The following is an 11,878-nucleotide window of genomic DNA, read 5'->3' as shown; positions in this document are numbered from 1 at the left end:
TGTGTATCTTTCTTTCAGGAACATAAATGGTCAAAGGCAGGGAGGAACCCTGTACCAGTATTTATTAATTATGTAACTACAGGCTCCCACTCTACCACACTCTGCACACCCTTGAATGGGTCCACGGCTTTCCCACTCATTGGTTTCCTCATCAGTCGGGTAAAAGAGTTCAGCCGTATTAGTCACGGCTGCTAGCAGAGACCACTGACTCCCTCCTATGTCCCGATGTCCCCTGGAGACTCCAAAGCATAACCAGCTGTACTGCTTGGACTTAGGACAGCCGGGGAAGATGACTGGTCAGTTTCATTGAGGTCCAGACTGACCAATTCATCCCAGATGGCTGGGGCTTTCCCAGTTCTCACGGGAAGTTCAATACTCCAGGAAAACAAATGGAGGCAAACCAAGATGGCGACCACCCCTGCGGACTATTCCTTTTTAAAAGTATATAATCATCTTTCCAGGCTTTGCCACTCATTGCCACCTTCGCAGATTTTGCCATCATTGGTATGGAACCCTTTGCTCAAATACATCTACTTCCAATGACTAGTATAGGTAATACCCCCAGAAAATGAAGCTAGAGAGTTGGCGAGATGGCTCAGTCAATGGAATGCTTACTGTCGAGCGTAAAGGCCTGAGTTCTGTCGCCCAGAGTCTGTGTTAAGAAGCTGGACACAGAGGAGTTTGTCTGTAATGCCAGCTTCAGGGAAGTGAAAAGAGGAGGCAATAGCAACTCCCATGGGCCTTTCTATCACAGCTGATCAGCTCCAAATTCAGTTGGAGACCCTGTCTCGAAACATATAAGGTGGGGATGGAGAGATGGCTCAGCGGTGAAGAGCACTATCTGTTCTTCCAGAGGACCTGAGTTCAATTCCCAACAACTACATGGTGGCTCGCAACCATCTGTAATGGGATCTGATGTCCTCTTCTGGTGTGTCTGAAGACAGCCACCGTGTATTCACATACACAAAACAAATAAATCTTTAAAAAAAAAAAAAAAAAAACCAAGGTGGAGAGAAAGTGAAGCCACCCATTGATTTGAAACTACCTAAGAGGCCTCTAGGAGCAAAGCCCACCTTCCCTGCTGAAGAAATTTATGGGCAAGAAGTTAGCAACGTAGTAAAATGGAGACAAAAGAATCTAAGGAGTGTTGTGAGGCTTCCATCCCTTTGGGAATCTTGCGATTGAGGACAACCAGTTAATATCCCAATGGTAGTGCAACAAGGAAACAATGAATCACCCTTAAAAGCCTCGCATAAGCTTAAACAATGACTGAACAGCAGAGAAACCCATATCCCTCCCCCAAGGGTTTGTTTTACTAATGACATAAAATGGGGTCATATACACTTTATATGAAACTTTTGCTAAATCAACCTTTATGAGAGAGAGAGAGAGAGAGGGAGAGAGAGAGAGAGAGAGAGAAAGAGTGAGTTGTGGTGGCTTTGTGTTTAATCACAGCACTTGAGAAGCCTGGACAGGCTCTCTGTGAGTTAAAGGTCCGGTCTGCGTGGAGAATTCCACACTAGCACTACACAATAAGATTCTGTCTCAAAAAAAGGTAGAGAACAGTTGAGATACCTGATGCTGACCTCTGGCCTCTCATACACATGTGTATGCATACACTCCCACACGTATTTAAACCTACATATGGAGAAGGGGGATGAGGCCGAACTAGGTATCACAAGCCTGGAGCAAGCTGCTTCCTCTTTGCCTGGCCACTCTCGTTCATTCCTCGCCATTCAGCTTAGATAGCACTCCTCGGGGATGCTAAGATAGAGGCCTTCGCCCCCATGTAAACCTCTTGCTCCCTGAGCCCCTGCTCTTTCCATTTCGACAAGGCCTCCCTTCACCAGGCAGGCTCGATTGGGCTGCAGCTTCCGTGGAGACAAACTGCCTTGAGCATCCACACATGTACTGCGCTGCCCAAGAGTCTAGCTAGCAGTGTCACATGGATATTGGAAAACCAAGTAATAACCACAAGGGCTACTCTCGAGCAGTCCCCAACCCCAAGACCGGTGTCACACACCCAACTGCAAGCGATTCCTCCTCAGTCTCTCCAAGATCAAGGCCTCCTCCCTATCTGCCTTCTCAAGGAAGGCGATAGTATGCCTTCTGGCCCCAGAGAATGTGGTATCCGGTGACACTACTGGGAACATTGACAAAAATGTGGCCGTCGTGGGCTCACGGGGCTCTCAGGAAGGACTAGATATCAGTCAGACTGCCTCACATACAGGAAGAACATGAGCTGGTGCCGCCGGAGCAGGACAGCCTGAGCCTTTGGTCTTGGCTTTCCCCCTCTGGAGTATTTATATCCATCCGGAGAGGCCCGCTAGCCTTGTCGACTGTGTGTGCCTACCCAAAGTAGCTATGCTCTCAATGTGATCAGTCCCAAGCCTTAGATGGACATTCTCTGCCGTTTTACAAAGACACGTGATGTCCAAGGCTCAGGTGGAACGTTCGACACTATCTTCGTTTCCTCAGATGGGCGAGAGGCCGGTTTTGTATATTGTCTGGGTTTGGGTTTTGGTTTGGTTTATAGTCCTGAGAATTGAATCTAGAGCCTTTTACACCCTAGGGAAGCACTGTGCCCGTGTCTCCAACACCACCATCCCCTTTTGGGGAGTTTTCAAAACAGGGCTTTCCTGGCTGGCCCTGAACTCAAGAGCTCCACCTGCCTTTGCTCAATGGATTTGATTTGAGTTCAGACAAAGTCCATCATCCACAGGACAGCAGGCAGGTAGAAGTTGGATCCTTGTGGAAGGGACTAGAAAATATGTAATGGAGGATAAGGCAAGGCAAGGAGACGGCTTATCCCTGTCTCATCTGGCCAGAGGTTGGACTTGAGGAGGGCCAGATTCAGTGTTCCAAGCCCTGAAGTTTCATTTCCAGGGGCCATTCTTGACAAAGGAATAATCGCCCAAGCGACATCAGATCAAAGTGGATGGTTTTCTTTTTTATGCCCAGTGATTTGGCTAGTTAGCCAGTCTGGGGAGAAAACCGAATCTGTCACTGTACGGAGACACCAGAAAGTGAAAGGCGGGGGAAGCTCGAAGCGGGACTTCTTATCCACCCTGCCGCCCCTTCCAAGAGTCTCCTCGGGTGGAATCCTGCAGTCTGTCTCCTGGGAGCTGTTCACTCTCCAGAAAATATGACACTATTTCCTGCCCTTGTTTGTTAACACACCCCGTCACCATCCGCCTCGGTTTCATGTAACTGCCAAGCGGCATTAACACCCTCCTCCTCGCTGAGGCAGAAAATAGAAAAGGAAGATTTCAACAGACACCTCCCCCCACCCCCGTGTCATTCTCGGAGGCACCAAGATAACCAGGCCAGAAACCACAATTGGAGCTGTGCTCCCCTCCGCCCAGGAACGCCAAAGGCAAGATGGTTTAACCACCTTCTGCATTTTCCTGCAAAGAGAAAGTGTGTTATTTAGGCTCTCTTCCTTGCTACAGAGAAAGTTCTGCTGTGGTGGTGGTGGTGGTGGTTTTTGTTTAGTTTGTTGTTGTTGTTGTTGTTGTTTGTTTGTTTTGTTTTGTTTTGTCCAAATACAAAGCAAGAGAGGACTGTCTGCTGGAGTCTGCAGCGATCAGGTGAGCCGCCCGCCGGCGCCTGAAGCGGAGACACACTGACCCCTAGTGGCCTGCTAAGACCTTACAGCCCTGGGCCCACCTTTGCCCTATCTAAGGCAATCCAGTGTGCGCTCTAGTGGGTGTGGCCCCGTGCTGTGTCTCCACCACCGACCCCAGCATACTCACACACGCGTGCATTTACACACACCTTTCCCCGTTTCCCTTCTAAACAACCGAAGCAATTTCCCCTCCTTCAGTCCATTCCAGAGAACAATTTCCTACGTTCCCTAGAAGGGGCCGGGGGAGTTGATGAGAAAGAGAGATCGTGTCCCTGTATAACACGGGGCTGGCAGGGAGATGGTTCTGTGGATAAGAGAATTTCCTGCTCAGGCGTGAGGATTTGAGGTCTAGTCCCTTAACACCTACGCAAAAAGCAGAAAGAGTGCTGAAGAAATGACCCAATGGTAAAAGCACTGGCTGACCAAACATGAGGACTTGAGTTTTGATAGGCATAGAACACATATAAACGCCAAGCGGGGGGTTGGGGATTTAGCTCAGTGGTAGAGCGCTTGCCTAGCAAGCGCAAGGCCCTGGGTTCGGTCCCCAGCTCCGAAAAATAGAAAAGAAAAAAAAAGAAAAAAAAAAAAAACGCCAAGCGGGTGCCTCCATGTTACGAGTGATTTCCAGAGCAAGCTGGCTAGCCTGTGGATGAGCTCTGAGTTCAAGTGAGAAATCCTGCCTCCATTAATATAGTGGAGAGCCACCAAGGACGTTTCCCAACATCAACCTCAGTCTTCCACACACACGCCCACACAGGCAAGCTCACATGTACACATACATATATACATTAAGAAGATAGAAAAGATCCAAGTGCACCTGTAAGTCCAGCATTGGGGGGGGTACACACACACAAACACACATACACACACTTTTTTGATTATCTATGTGCAATCTATATGCAGTTAGAGCTATACTACCATTTCACAGATGAGCAAACTGAGACCTAGAAAGGCTTAATAATTTAGGGTCAGTCCAGCAGGAAACCCAAGCAACCTGTATCTCAGCTACTGCACTTGCCTCTGGTTTGTGGGTAGATGTCAACAAAGAAGAGATGGTGGGCGTAGGTTCTCAAACTCTTCTCTGTGTGTCTCTTTTATGCCTAAGGATTAAGGGCCATAACAATGCAAGATGAAGCCATAGAAAGAAGCGACGTGTGGGAGGCACACAGTGGGCTCCTTGGCCTCACAGAACATCACTCATTTTCACAGCCTCGGGCCTGACATGCGGGGGTTTTCAGTCAAACCTGAGCTGGATGGAGTTTGAAGGAAGGTTCTAGCAAAATGGAGGAGCAAGAGGAGGGGTGAGAGCTCCACGAACCATCATGCTGAGGGGGAAACCTACCTCACACTCTGGGGGGGGGGGCGAGTGGTTAAGCACACCCTCACTCTCCTTCATCTTGGAGCCAGTACAAGGGGGGGTGAAGTAAACCTCAGCTCAGCCCTCCCTACCGCACACTGCCCGGAGTCACATCTGAAAACAGGGGCTGTTCTCCTTGGCTTCGTTCGTCCCTCATTTCACAGAAGTCTTACGACATAGAAGTTTATATATCATATGAGGTTTTTCCCTAATGTTTCCATCATCATTTATTGTGTGTCTCTGTGGAGTAGGGGGAGGCACTCACGTGCTGTGGCCCACATCTGGAGGTAAGAGGACAACCTGCAGGAGTCTGTTTCTTTCCTTCTACCATGAGGGTCCCAGGATTTGAACTCCTATCGGAAGCCTTGCCGCAAAGCACCTCAGCCCACCGAGCCAACTCAGAAGCCCACCAGCCTTGAGTTTTGTATTTTGTTTTTTGTTTGTTTAGTTTTTTTGTTTTCTTGGTTTTTTGTTTGTTTGTTTGTTTGTTTTTTGAGCTGAGGATCGAACTCAGGGCCTTGCGCTTGCAAGCGCTCTACCACTGAGCTAAATCCCCAACCCCTTGTTTTTTTGTTTTTTTAACTTGGGAAAATGGACGTCTCTACCAAATGAGCTCTGTCAGTGGCTAGAGATTCCTTGTTAATGAGCAGAGAGTCCCACACACCCTGGACCAAAGAAGCTGTCTTCCCATTCTGTGACAGTCTGCCCGGGCCCCTCACATGGCAGGAACCCAGCTACCTGTCCCCCATCTCCTCTCTAGCAGGTCTGTAGGGCTTGTTCATGTCTGCAGACCTTTACCCCAGCCGTTCCCTCAGCCGGGAGTGCCCTTCCTGTACATGGATCTTCTCGAGGTTGGCTCCTTCCTGTCATTCCGGGGTCAGCTCAAGTGTCACCTCCTCCGAAAAGCCTTCCCTGTACAGCCAACCTAAAATAGCCTTCCAGTTGCCCTCTGTTGCATCACCGCCGTATCGCTTCCCAGCAGTTATTAATCTTGATGGTGTCCAGTCATCCTTGGTGGTTTCAGCTCCTGGGTAATAAGGGTGTCTGTAATGCAGCAAAAGCCTGCGGTGGGCCATGTGAGGGTCCTAAAGCTTCACCCACCGGAGCCCACGGCAGGAGGTTCTAACATTATCCCCACTGAATGGAAGAGGACATCAAGGCAGGGAACATTCTACAACTTATCCAAAATTCTGCCTTTAGTAAGCCTTGCTCTTTTTTTTTTTTCCTTTAGAATTATTTATTTTTTTGTACATAAGTTCACTGTAGCTGTCTTCAGACACACCAGAAGAGGGCATCGGGTCTCATTACAGATGGTTGTGAGCCACCATGTGGTTGCTGGGAATTGAACTCAGGACCTCTGGAAGAGCAGTCAGAGCTCTTAACTGCCAAGCCATCTCTGCAACTCCAAGTAAGCTTGCTCTCTGCCTGACAAAAACATCAGCCGGTCACCAGCAAAAGACAGTTGAAATTTTTAACAAGCACGAAGCTTGAGATTCCTCCCCCTGAAAGATACAGAATTAGCCGATAGAGAAGTGAAATGCTCGAGGTTATTGTTAGAGAAATGGGAATCAAAATCCCCAACGAACTCCCTCTCACACCCACGAAGAGTGTTTAATTATTCTCAGCGGAAAACAGTACGTGCTTGGCAAGGTCGTGGAGAAGTCTCCATGTTTGTGTGTTGCTGGTGGGAGGGAAAAACCAGGCAGCTGCCCTAGAGAAGATGGCTCAGTCAGTAAGGTGTTTGCGCCTTGCAAGTCTGAGGACCTGAGTTCAGTCCCAAAGACCCAGTAAGGAATGTTTTGGTTTGTTTTCTTTAAAGCTGGTTGTAATGTGGTGGTGTACTCACTTGTGCTCACAGGTGGACAGGTAGAAATAAGCGGATCCATGGAGTTCACAGGCCAGCCACTCGAGCCTAATGGGAGACCCTGACTCAAAACAAGGTGGGCGGAGTTCCTAAGGAATTACAGAGCAAATGTGGTCCTGTGACCGAAACCCGCTGTACACACACAGATGTATAGCTGAGAGTGTATGTGCATGCATGCTTGTACACACACATACACGTGCACAATTTGCATATACATGATAGCAACAAAGCCCAATGGAAATCACATATGACCCAAGAATTTCCACTACGGGTAAAGACCAAAAGAAATTGAAAACAGTTACCCAAACAAGCACATGTACCTGAGTGTTTATACCACTGAGGAGGGGTAAAAAGTGGGAGAAACCCGGGGCTGGGGATTTAGCTCAGTGGTAGAGCGCTTACCTAGGAAGCGCAAGGCCCTGGGTTCGGTCCCCAGCTCCGGAAAAAAAGAACCAAAAAAAAAAAAAAAGTGGGAGAAACCCAACTGCCCATCAACTAATGAACATGTATGAACATGTAGTGGGGTATATATATATATGCGCGCAGTGGAATATTAGGTGGCCCCAAAAAGGAATATTGATACATGCTATGACAATGATATCCTTGAAATCATATGTTACATGTAAGAAGTCAGTCAAAAAAATTTATAGGAGTCAATGTATATGGCATATCCAGAATAGGCCAACCCATACATAACAAGCAGCTAGGTATTGCTGAAGACTGGAAAGAAGGAAAAAATAGAGAGTGACAGCTTAAGGGACATAGGGTCTCTCTTCAGGGTGTTGAAATGGTGGGAACGAGATGGTGGTGCTGACTGCACATGTGAATATAGAAGACACCACTGAGTTCTGTTACAAGAGGGCTACATAGATGTCTCAGCAGAGAAAAGTCCTGGACAACCTGTGTTCAGTACACGGAAGCCATGTGGAAGGAGAGAACCAGCTCTGGCAAGCTGTCCTCTGATTTCCATTTCCAGGTTCACAGCATGACATATATGCAAAATAGATAGATGGGTGGGTGAGTGGATGGATGGATGGATGGACGGACAGACAGACAGAGAGAAGCAGATAAACCAGTCTTTGGACGCAGGGAAGATGCCTTGATTGGTCAATTCCTTACTGCAAAAGCATGAGATCCCCAGCAGCCATGTAAAAGAAGACAGACACGGCATCGTGCACCTGTAATCGCAGTTCTGGAAAGCAAAGACTCGGAGACTCGATGGCCAGCCAGACTAGCCCATCACTAAGCTGCAGGTTCAGCAAAAGGCGCCTCCTCAAAGCAGACAATGGGAAACTATTAAAGATGTTGACTTCTGAGGTATGTGTGCATGTGCATTCACGCACGTGTGCACACGCGCGCACACACACACACAATCTGCTTTGCATATTTTGCTCATCACATCCCTGGACCTAGAGCAGTGTCTGGTGTGTAACAGAAATAACTCCCTGAGACATGAGTTATGGAACCACCCATATCTCCCAGCACACTCTGGTGCTTTCATGAAGTCCCAGGAAGCTCTGGGTCCATGATTGTCAAACTCCAAATGCTCCAATGACTGGTGAGGATTGGGAGTTTGCGTGTGTAACTCGATGCCTGTCTTCCCCCAGGGCCACACTTTAAGAACATGACTGCACGCGTTGCATTCAGCCATAGAAGAGGCATCTCAGAACAAGGCGGCATCTGGAGGAAGAGCATGGCCCACATAGTGTGTGTGTGTGTGTGTGTGTGTGAGAGAGAGAGAGAGAGAGAGAGAGAGAGAGGGAGGGAGGGAGGGAGGGAGGGAGGGAGGGAGGGAGGGAGGGGAGGGGAGGGAGGGAGGGAGGGAGGAAGGAAGGAAGGAAGGAAGGAAGGAAGGAAGGAAGGAAGGAAGGAAGGAAACTGAACCATACTGAATCAGTTTCCTAGTGAGAGATCTCAAGCAGGGCCTCAAATTCTGCAGGTCACAGAGGGAAGATGCAGGCTCAGGAGGGGGCAAGATAACCAGATGCAGACTCCAAGGACCTGTCCCAGTGACCCACTTCCTGCAGGTAGGCACTGACTTCTAAAGGTGTGCCGCTGGCTGCCAATCAAGTCTTAGAATCCACGCTGGTGGTGATGTTTTGTGAAAGGGCCTCGTGCGACTCAAGCTGAGCTTCAAACTCAACTGTGTAGCTGAGGATGGTCTTGAACTGTGGGACTTCTCACCTCTAGCTTCTATGGGAGCTACAGGCATGTGCCACCATGGAGAGCTAGTGGCCATACCCAGGGCTTTGTGCATGCTATCTGGTCAACTCTACTAGTCACCTCCAAGTCACCTCTCCAACCCAGTACAGAAGTCTTCTGGGAACATCTCACATCCAATAAATCATGCTTCTTCATTACCAGGGTAAAGGTTTGCAATTCAAGGCTGAGCTGGGGTAGGACAGGACAGGGAGAGGAGTCACAGTTAAGCAAACTGATATTTTCTCTGTGCTCCCTCCCACTGTCACACAGTGTCGGGGCCCTTTCCAGAAAGGTCTGCCAATTCCCGACCTATAGTGCAGCCCTCTAAATTTACACTCCCAGTGTGTAGAAAATCCATTTGAACAGGGATCATATTTATCTTTGAGTATCTAAAAGAACAACTCACTTCCCAGCTAGAGGCTGTGCTGGCTGTGAAATATGAAAGGCAATTTCTCACAGAAGTCCTAATGTCCATCCACTTTTCACCTTTTTTCTTACATCTTTGTGTGTGTGTGTGTGTGTGTGTGTGTGTGTGTACTCATGTTTATGTGCACATTGTTAGCATACTGTAGCATGTGTGAAGGTCAGAGGACAACTTCTGGGACTCAGTTCTCTCCTTCCATCATGGAGATCCATGATGAAGATCCAGTTTTCAGGTTCAGCACCGAGTTCCTTTACCCTCTGAGTGGTCTTACTAGTCTGTGTGCATCCTTTCTGGCCACAAACCCAAGCCATCTGAGCCAAGAGTCTATGCCTGTTTCAGCAAGCACATTTGTATTGATAAGTCACATTTGTGTAATAAGTCAGGGACCAAAACCTTTCTCATTCGAGTGGCTCGAAGGCTGCAGACCACCTCCTATGGTAGATACCCACAGTGACTGTTTCCTTCCATTCCACCACAGGACTCTTCCCAGGAAGGGTCACTCTAATACAATACATATGTAAAAGGTCGATATTACTCATATAAATAAAGCAAGGGTCTTGCCACATAGCCCAGGATAGCCTCGAACTCTCTATGTAGCCAGGGCTATCCTTGAATTTGCTTTCCTCCTGCCCAACCTCCTGAATACCAGGATGACAAGCACAAGGCACTCAGCCTGCTTCTGGTTTTGAGAGTCCCATAAGGCATATAAAATTAATGTCCTCCCTCTACATGGGTATACCGGCCTGGCCCTTTCTGAAAGAGGCCAGATTTACCTTCCCCGGGACCACTCAGGACACCCCCCAAACCCTCCCAGTATCTGCTTTTGTGGACCTTTTATTTAATCTTTAAAAGTTACGGTGATGGGGTTGGGGATTTAGCTCAGTGGTAGAGCGCTTGCCTAGGAAGCACAAGGCCCTGGGTTCGATCCCCAGCTCCAAAAAAAAAGAACCAAAAAAAAAAAAATTACGGTGATGACCATCAACCTGAATACCAGAGATACTGTAATATAGCAATACTTACGGAAAGCCAGCTTCATAATGAAAATACAGATACCACAGTAGGAAGTGGGAATATTTAAAGAGGCAGAAGCAAACTGAATTTTCAAGACAAAAAAGGTGATTACGTCAGACATGTTGAAACAACAATCCTGGATCACAATGACCAATAACAAGAGCTGGTGTCCTTATAGAGCTGTCCTAGTAAGGGTTTCATGCCTGTGAGGAGACACCATGACCACGACAACTCTTATAAAGGAAAACATTTCATCGGGACCGGCTCACAGTGTCAGAAGTTTAGTCCATTACCGTCATGGCAGGGAGACATGGTGCCAGAGAAGGAGCTGAGAGTTCTACATCTTGATCTGAAGACAGCAGAAGGAGACCGTGTGGCTCACTGAGCATATATAACCTCAAAGCCCGCCCCCACAGTGACGCACTTCCTCTAACAAGACCACACCCTAAAGTGAAATTTTCTGGTTTCCTTGGAGACTTAGCTAGATTATAATGATGTTTTGCTGAGGCAGACTCAGGTGAAAGGATGTCTCCCTACAGCAAACATGTGAAAGGACGAATGATGTTTAGAAAGTATAAATGTGACCCCAAAGACAGGGGGAGCTTGAACATCGATTTGCTTTGCCCCGTCTCGCTAGTCTTCGCTGACATCAAGCGCATGTTGGTTCACCGTACATGCATTGCTGAGCTTCTCTTGTGGTGACTTCACAGAGAGAAGCTCACCAACGAGCTTCTGAGGTTCGTGTGGCTTCCTGTCACTTCCGAAGGCTCGAGCCGATTGTCAAACATCGTGGTTTCTCCCAGATTGGATTATCTTGCTGATTTGTGTGTGGTATCTGCCTAGTAGACTGGACTGACTGAAAACAACGAAGTTTGGAATCGCCCTAAAGAACTATTTCTAGGGGTTGGGGATTTAGCTCAGTGGTAGAGCGCTTGCCTAGTAAGCGTAAGGCCCTGGGTTCGGGTCTCAGCTCCGAAAAAAAAAAGAAATTAAAAAAAAAAAGAACTATTTCTAAACAGGTCCACTTCCCCCATGTCCTAATAACCTCTCTTTTCCACTACTCTGGTGAGTGGTGGGATAGAGGGGAGGTTGAACGCTTATTAAAGTAGATTGGGAAAAATATATGCCTACAACACCCACTCCAACAAGGCCACACTTTCTAACAATCTCACTCCATATGGCCAAGCATTCAAACACTTGAGTGTATGGGGGCCAAACCTTTTCAAGCCACCACAAGAACTTTCTGTGTAAGGTTTTAGAGGCCTTTGTCTGAAGTCTACTAGATTTCTTCGTGGCAGTTACTGTCAGGCGATCATGTGGGGAAAACCCTGCCTCACAAGCTACCAGCTTTATTTTCTGTTTTGCCTTGTGTAGGGCTAACACAAGGGACTC

The sequence above is a fragment of the Rattus norvegicus genome, chromosome 10 (assembly GCF_021556685.1).
Source record: "Rattus norvegicus strain SHRSP/BbbUtx chromosome 10, alternate assembly SHRSP_T2T, whole genome shotgun sequence".
Classification (NCBI taxonomy): Eukaryota; Metazoa; Chordata; class Mammalia; order Rodentia; family Muridae; genus Rattus; species Rattus norvegicus.
Note: the sequence above shows the minus strand (reverse complement) of the source record.